Genomic DNA, 8,168 nt, shown 5'->3' on the forward strand with positions numbered 1-8,168 from the left:
TCAAAACTAGCTAGGCATTGTTTATCTCTCACATTGTCTCATCCCTCCATCATGGTTTTTTTTAAGTTATTGCAAAGCTAGGAAAGACCTAGAAAGGAACAATTATTTAATTAGCAATTTTAAAATGAAGGATATGGGAGAGTGTCTGTACAGAGATTTTACTTTTATTTTATTTTGCAAAAATAGGCTCATGTTGTATTGCCCAGGCTGGCCCTTAAGTCTGAGGTTCAAATGAATCTCCTGCCTCTACCTCCCAAGAAGCTGGGGCTTCAGACTATAGACTATCACACCTGGCTGGATTCGTTTGTTTGGTTGTTGGTGAAGGTAGTAGTGATGGTGCTAGGAATTGAACCCAGGGCCTCATGCATCTCAGCAGGTACTCTACAAATAAGCTACATTTCCAGCCCTTGTATTTAAAAAAAAACTGGGCTTAATATTTGTATTAAAGGAAAATAGTAGAATTCATTAATTCTTTCTGCTTAAGAAAAAAGCAATACAAATTTGAGTTGACGGTCTTTACCTGAAAGCAATTTACAATCTAGAAATGGTAATGGATATATTCAAGTAAGTATAATCCCAGCTATGACTACCAACACCAGGCATGACATAAAAGATACAGTCAGTAAACAAGTAAACAAAAGAGTGCTCATAGCATTCAAAGTCTGAGTGCCCAAGCTTCATTCAATTTATCTGGAAAACAAATATGCTAAACTGTTTAATTTTTTATTGCTTATTTGTAAAAGTAATTATAATAATACACTAGAGTAGATGGTGTCTAATGTAACTCTAGATAAAAATTCTGGTTTTATTAACCTATGGAAAAGAGACTTTAGACTACTGAGGATTTCAAGAAACAGTTCTCCATTTTTTTGGTCTTTTTGAGGCAGTGTCTCTCTATAGCCCCAGCTGGCCTGGAACTCACTATGTAGACAAGGCTAGCCTTGAACTCACAGAGATCCACCTGCCTATGCCTCCCAAGTGCTGGGATTAAAGGCATGAGCCACCACTCCAGGCAAGAAATAGTTCTTAGAGAAAGATTTTAATACAGACATTAAGCAGGGGAAAACCAAATTTGGCTGAAGGATGGGAATGCATTGTTACTAACAGTGACTTCCTTGGTGAGTACAAGGTCATTGGAGAACAGTTTTCACAAAATGAGATACAAAGTGAGATACAAGGTAGAGGCTGAAGGTCCTAAACTATCAAGGAGATGTAGAGGTTAAGACAGTAACTCAAATGTCTTACAACATATAAAAAGAACCAATGAATATCAAACAGTTAAATACAAAAGGGAGATACAGAAGTGAGATCTGGGAGTAGGTTAGGAGGAAAATATATCAATGAATGCTTAGCTTTATGGGTAAAAGGGAATATACTTTTCCTTAGAGTAGGGCAGACAAGCTAAAAGGGTCAAGATACAAAGATCACTGAAGTTCCAGAAAGGGATAATTATAAAATGTAAACTAGTCAGGCATATTGATGTGCTTCTGAAATCACGGATACTCGGGAAGCTGGAAGATTGTGAGCTTGAGGCCAACCAAGACAAAAGAATGAGACCCAATCTCAAAGGAAAAGAAAAAAAAAATATATATATATATATATGGCTAGCATGTCTTTAATCCCAGAATTTGGGAGGCAGAGGCAGAGGCAGGAGGATCTCCGTGAGTTCTAGGCCAGCATAGTCTACATGGAGTTCCAGGCCAATCAGGGCTACATAGGGAGATCCTGTCTCAAAAAAAAAAAAAAAGAAAGAAAGAAAAAAAGAAACATGTGCTCAAGAGATGGCTCAGTGGTTAAGAGCACTGGCTGCTTTTGGAGAGGACCCAGTTTCAGCAGTTCCCAGCATCTACATGCAGCTAATAACCATAATTAACTTCAGTTCCATGGGATCCAACTCTCCCTTCTGGCCTCCAAAGGCATTTGTATGTGGTGCACATACATACAAAGTAGGCAAAACACTCATACACATAAAAAAAATTTAATTAAAAAAGAAACAACACTTCAAAATGCCAAAACTAAGGAGAATCTTAAAGCACAATATATTAACATAAGCAAAAGAAACAAAGAAAAATGTATTCATCTATTCAACATTTATTGAATCTCATATATTCAAAATGTAATGATTTTTTTAAAAAATAGAAGTTGGGTGTAATGACAAATGCATGTAATCCCAAAATCTGATGCTCATGAGACTGAGAAAGAAGGATCCCAAGTTCAAGACCAGCTGGACTACTTAGAGAATTTGAGGCCAGTCTGAGCTAAATAGCAAAGTCCTGTCTGTCTGTCTTTCTTTCTTTCTTTCTTTCTTTCTTTCTTTCTTTCTTTCTTGATTGATTGACTGACTGATTAATTGATAGACTGACTTGTCCTCAGGAAACTCTAGTAAAGAAATACATATATGCAAAAATGTATAACAATATGATCATGTGATGGTAACGATCTGCAGAGAATATGATGGAAGCACAAAGAAACACGAGTTCAAACCCAACACAGGAAAATCAAGGATATCTTGGGAAGATCAGTCTTACAGAAGGAGATGACTTCTGGGCTGAGGCTTAAAATCTAAAAAGTTTTAACATTAATAAAATGAAATATTAGGTAAGTCTGTTTCAGAGAAGAAAAGAGAACAAGAAAAAATACATAGATGGAAGAACTACCATTTTAAATAATGAAGTAAAAGCAATCCACAGTCTAACATAAAAGTCTTGGAGAAGGTGAGATGAAGCTTGAGTAGCCAGGCTAAGTCTTAGGGGTCTTTTATAATGCCATGTTAAGGAGCTTCTGCTGTCTGCTTGGATGTTTTGCCCTATGTTGTCCAAATTCTATTTTCTATGTGAAGCTTTTCTATTGAATCCATCTCATACCAACTTCTCATTTTCTGAACTGCACTTATTATTCAGAGAATACTATTCAAACTTTATTGTGTATATTGCCCCCTTTTCTTATTGTCTATTCCACAGAATTTTGTTCTTTATCAACTTATAATGGTTCTATAACGTTATTTTCCACTAGCTGTCTATAAAAGGTTTACTAAGTTCTAAGTGAGAAACAAACTTTGAGAACAGTGAATATTTGACCAAAATTTAAATTACTATGTTATAAAAAGCATTTTGAGCTTCTTAAAAAACACTATTATGCATAAAATATTGTCTGTTCACAGTAAAATCTTGACCAAATCTGTCCTTAAGAAAAGGAATGGAGAGTTAACATAAAAATTTTAGAAATCCAAGGTACTTATATGAAGCATGAACAGTGTAAAATGTGTAAAAGATATCAGAGAACTGAAACCTTTCTCTCATAAGGATCAACATGAAAACACAGGAACATGAACTAAACTGATAAAGTATTATAAATTCAAGTGATGTAAAACAGCACAATATGCCTTTGGATTAAGTACATAAATGTTCATTTTGACCACCTTACAAAATATTGGAAATTTCTTAAAACTACAACTTTTTTAAATCTTTCTAATACAAAACAAGAAAAAAGTACCAAAATACTTTCATACTGTTGTTGAATTTAAACTAAAAGTTTTAGTTTTATGTGAAATTAATCATATTAAGAATTTCATTAAGACTTTTTCATTAACAGAAAGTTTCAATTCCATTAAGAGAAATCTGAATGGCTTTTGATATAATTCTGTCAACATTAACAAATAAAATTAATGAATTATAAAATTTACAAATAAATTAATTAGCAAAATGTAAATTGCAACAAATTATTTTTACCTTAATTATTCCATAATTACTTCACATAGTGTTTTCTAAGAGCACAAGGTCTACAAGATAAATCTAAATACAGATTTTAGAGCAAAAAAAAGAATCTGATAAATGCTAACTTCCCACCTTAAATACAATAGTCCTATTAGCATACTGAGAATCTGTTTAGTCTATATTTCCTGTTTACTTAACATAAAACACTTTTTTTCCATAATTGATGAGCAAACAAATATTCTGGAAAACATTCCTAAGAACATGTTTTGGGGGGATTCTATCTACAAAACTATGCTATGCCTTTATTTCACTAGTGGCATGACCTAATTTGATTGTATAGAATAATTTCCCAATAAATAATATTGTTTTCATTTATCTGCTACCAAAAAAGACAGAACATAATTTGTCAAAAACTACACTGGCCATTAGGTTATTCATTTTCTTCAACTATATCCCTTCACAGTTTCCCAAAGTGTGCTCCATTAATTAGAACTTCACAAAAATAGAACTTTAAAGTATACTAAAACTACAGATTATCATTCATGAGTCAAGACATTAGTGTAACAGGTCTTGACCAGATATATTTTAGTGAAGCACTAGCCTAGAAAAAAATATGGAAAATAGAAAAGCACATTGTTCTTGCATTTTGAATGTATATACATACTCCCTATATAAAAAATGGCTGTTTTTAGTGTTCAGTGTGTAAAGGGCACAATTTCCTACAACTGAGATAAATCCCAAACTCTAATAGTTCTTCCTCTTTCTCTCTCTCTCCTCTCTCTCTCTCTCATTTGTTTTTTTGACAGGGTCTCATGCAGGCTAGTCTTGAATTCCACACATAGCTGAAATTGGCCATGAAATTGGCCCAGAGTGCTGGGATCACAGGTATATGTCAACAAGCCTGGCTCTAAAATGTACTTAACATGAGCTCTAATAGATAAGATTTAAGAAAACAGAGAGGGATTTTTGTTGTTGTTGTTGTTGTTGTTGTTTTTAAGTTGAATTTAACTTGTTTCTTTACTGGAAGATATTTCAGTGCTTTCAACGACTTCTAGGAACCTTTTACAAAGCATCTCACAAGACTAAAGCTCCTGACAGCACAACTTAGAAAATACTGCCTTTTGAAAAACACACACACACACACACACACACACACACACACACGCACACTCAACTGTCTTGAGGCACATTAAATAATGCCCAATTCACACTCCCTTCAAAAAAACAATACAAAAAGAACAAAATTAACAGAAAAATCTAGAACTTTCCTTAGGTATTTACACACCTATCACTTGAAAGATTAGAATTTTTGAACATTAGAATTTTGGTAACATTTGTACAAACAAAATAACAATTTTTTCTCAGCTTAACAGTGGTCCTTAAAAATTGTTTCTCGGGTCTGGAGAAATGGCTCAGTGGTTAAGAACACTGTTCTTGAGGAAGACCCGGGTTCAAATTCCAGCACCCACATGGCAGCTAACAACTGTCCTTAACTCCAGTTCCAGGGTATCCGACAGCCTGTTCTGTCCTCCCCGGGCATTGCACAATACAGGTGCACTTACCTACATGCAGGCAATACAGGCATACACATAAAATAAAAAATAATATTTTAAAAAATAAAAGAAAAAAGAAATGTTTATTAAAAAAATCGGTTCATCTTAACAGTGGGTCCTTAAAATTTTGGTCACACTCAATAATTTTAGATTGGTTAGCATGAGTAGGGGCAATTCTGGCTCCACTACTTACTGGCTATGTAGTTAGTAGTTTTGTATTGTTAATCTTTTTCTTTATGTGGTGTAAGGAGAAAATAAGGAATACTAATGTCCCAGGGTCTAGAATTTTTATGATTGAGATATGTACATAAATCGACTGATTTATGGTCACTGCACGGTAAGAAGCATTCAACATTATATCCATTAATGTCAGATTAAACAGCACAGCACCATAAGGCTATAGGGTGCAGAGCTAGGCACTAAAAACACTATGCTGCCGCCTAGTGGGCACTATGATTAAAAACCGCGACTATGATTAGTTCCTTCTATCGTATGGAGTACAAAAATTATTTTCTCAAGTCACATGAGCATGCTCTGTAAGTCACCAAAGTAGAAAATGTGATTTTTCGAACTTCATTAACCACCTCAGGCCAACCCAGAAACCAAGGGTTACCGTGAACAAACAAACGGTAAAACAGGCTTTAAAAAAAACGGCTAAACTGTAAAAGTTTAGACTACATTCCATTACACAGTATTTGCTTTTGAGGTTAGTGTTTTTCTTTTGCTCCTGAAAGGTACAAAACAAAGATAGTCATAGGCATTTATCACAACTAGGGCAAAATAGCAAATAACCATATGCTTGAGATGTTTAAGTCCTCGTCCAAGTGGGAGACTCTCTGAGGAAGCATAGTCTAAACTAGCGTTATATGGGTTCCCATGAACGCGCCAAGCATTAGCTCTGGCTTTGTTTCTAAAAGTGGGAAGAAAGACTGGGACAAGGGCGTGAATGATTTAAAAATCCACAATTCAACTGGGCATCGTAGGGACTGGGGAGTCATCACTGTTTCCAAGGGAAATCCCATTTAAATGTGTCCCTAAGATGGTGCCCCAAGAAGATCCAGCCCTCGAGGCCAAGGCAGGAGGGGGGAGTCAGACGCCACTGGGGACTACACGTCCAGACCTTGTCTCAAAAGCCAGAGTTAAACAGAAAATCACCAGAAGAGTGGAGAAAAGTCCAGATAGCTCTTGGATGTTTACATGCTCTGTGGCATTAGAATTGTCGCACTATTACTTGAAATATTTTGTCAAGTAACATCTAGCAATTCTGAGTTTAAAATGCGACGAATGCACTTCCCGTGCTGACAGACATTCACAAGAATGCCGGACCTAAGAACACCAACTCATAATGCACGCAAACAGAACGTGCATCTCTAGAACAAGTAACATCCTACCAACCGGAAACGCGGAGGTGGCCATGGAAGGTTCTAGACACACCTGACAGGAGCTGTGTGGGCATGGAGGTCCGGGAGCCCGGGAGAGTCCTCGCTGGCACAGACCCTGAGACCACCACAGAAACTCTGGAGCCGCTTCCTAAACAGCTACAAACTAGCCACTGAGGTACCTCAGGGAAGACCCGCTGGAGGCCCAGGCCCTGCGGCAGCACTGCTGGAGGCGAACGCCAGCACTTCCGGTCCAACTTTTCCTGCCCTAGGACGCTTCCGGTTTTCAGGCTGTTTTGACACTGTCTCCATCTGCTGAGGGTTGTGATTAAAGGGCTGTGCCAGCACATCAATTTTCAGTCTTAAAGGTCCACAATTAGAGATCGGAGGGCACCTTTATGGACATGAGGTAAGGGGCTGGGAGAGCTGGCTCAGCAGTTAAGAGCACTGGCTGCTCTTAACTGGGTTCGGTTCTCAGCACCCACTTGGCTGCTAACAACCATCCTTAACTCTAATTACAGGAGACTTGAAGCCGTATTCTGACGCCCTTCTGACTTCGAGCATTGCAGGCTCACTTACATGCAGGTAATATGCTCACACACATAAAATAATAAATTAAATAAAAAATAAATAAATAAATAAAGGACATGGAGCAAAATATATTAGATTTTGATAGAAGCGCCTAGAAATATATCTATAGCATAGGTTTTTTTGTTTGTGTTTTCTTAAAGGATGTGTATTGGCTTATGTGCTGGGTAGCTTTAGGGTCAACTTGACACACCTGGGTAGAGGGAGACTCAACTGGGGAATTTCCTCTATTGAACTGGCCTATGGCCATGTCTGTGGGGCATCTTCTTGATTGTTGTGTGATGTGGGAGGACCCAACCCACTGTGGGTGGTGCCACCCCTGGGTAGGTGGGCCTGTGTTGCATAGGAAAGCAGGCTGAGTAGGGGCCAGGGGAGTAAGCCAGTAAGCAGCTGTTCCTCCATGGCCTGTGCTCTAGCTCCCGCCTCCAGGTTCCTACCCTACCTTGGGCTCCCTGATAAACTGTGATCTGGGAGATGTAAGATAAAATAAACCCTTTCCTCGGAGTATTTTGTCACAGCAATGGAAAAACAAACTAGGACAGCTTATATATCAATTTTTAAAAGTCTTTGAAAGAATTTTTAAAAATTAGTATCTCTTGGGAACAATGGGAACTGTGAGAGTAGGGACAGGAAGGGGGAAGCTTTCCATTTAATGCCTTTTTATGCTTTTTGATGTTTGAATCACATGAATGTGTTATCTATTCAAGAAGAAAAATGTTGCTTTTTTAAAGTAAAATATTAGATATAAAACAAAATGTAGGGGTCTACGAGATGGCTCAGCTGGTAAAGGTATCTGTGCCCAAGCCAGGGCTCACAGGTAGAAGGAGAGAACCGATGCCCCATAAGTTGTCCTCTAGCTTCCCTCAACAACCACACACATAGGCACAATAAATTAAATAAATAAACAAATAAAACATAATAGAAACTTTTCAAAG

This window comes from Nannospalax galili, unplaced genomic scaffold (assembly GCF_000622305.1).
Source record: "Nannospalax galili isolate Female #2095 unplaced genomic scaffold, S.galili_v1.0 scaffold11, whole genome shotgun sequence".
Taxonomy (NCBI): domain Eukaryota; kingdom Metazoa; phylum Chordata; class Mammalia; order Rodentia; family Spalacidae; genus Nannospalax; species Nannospalax galili.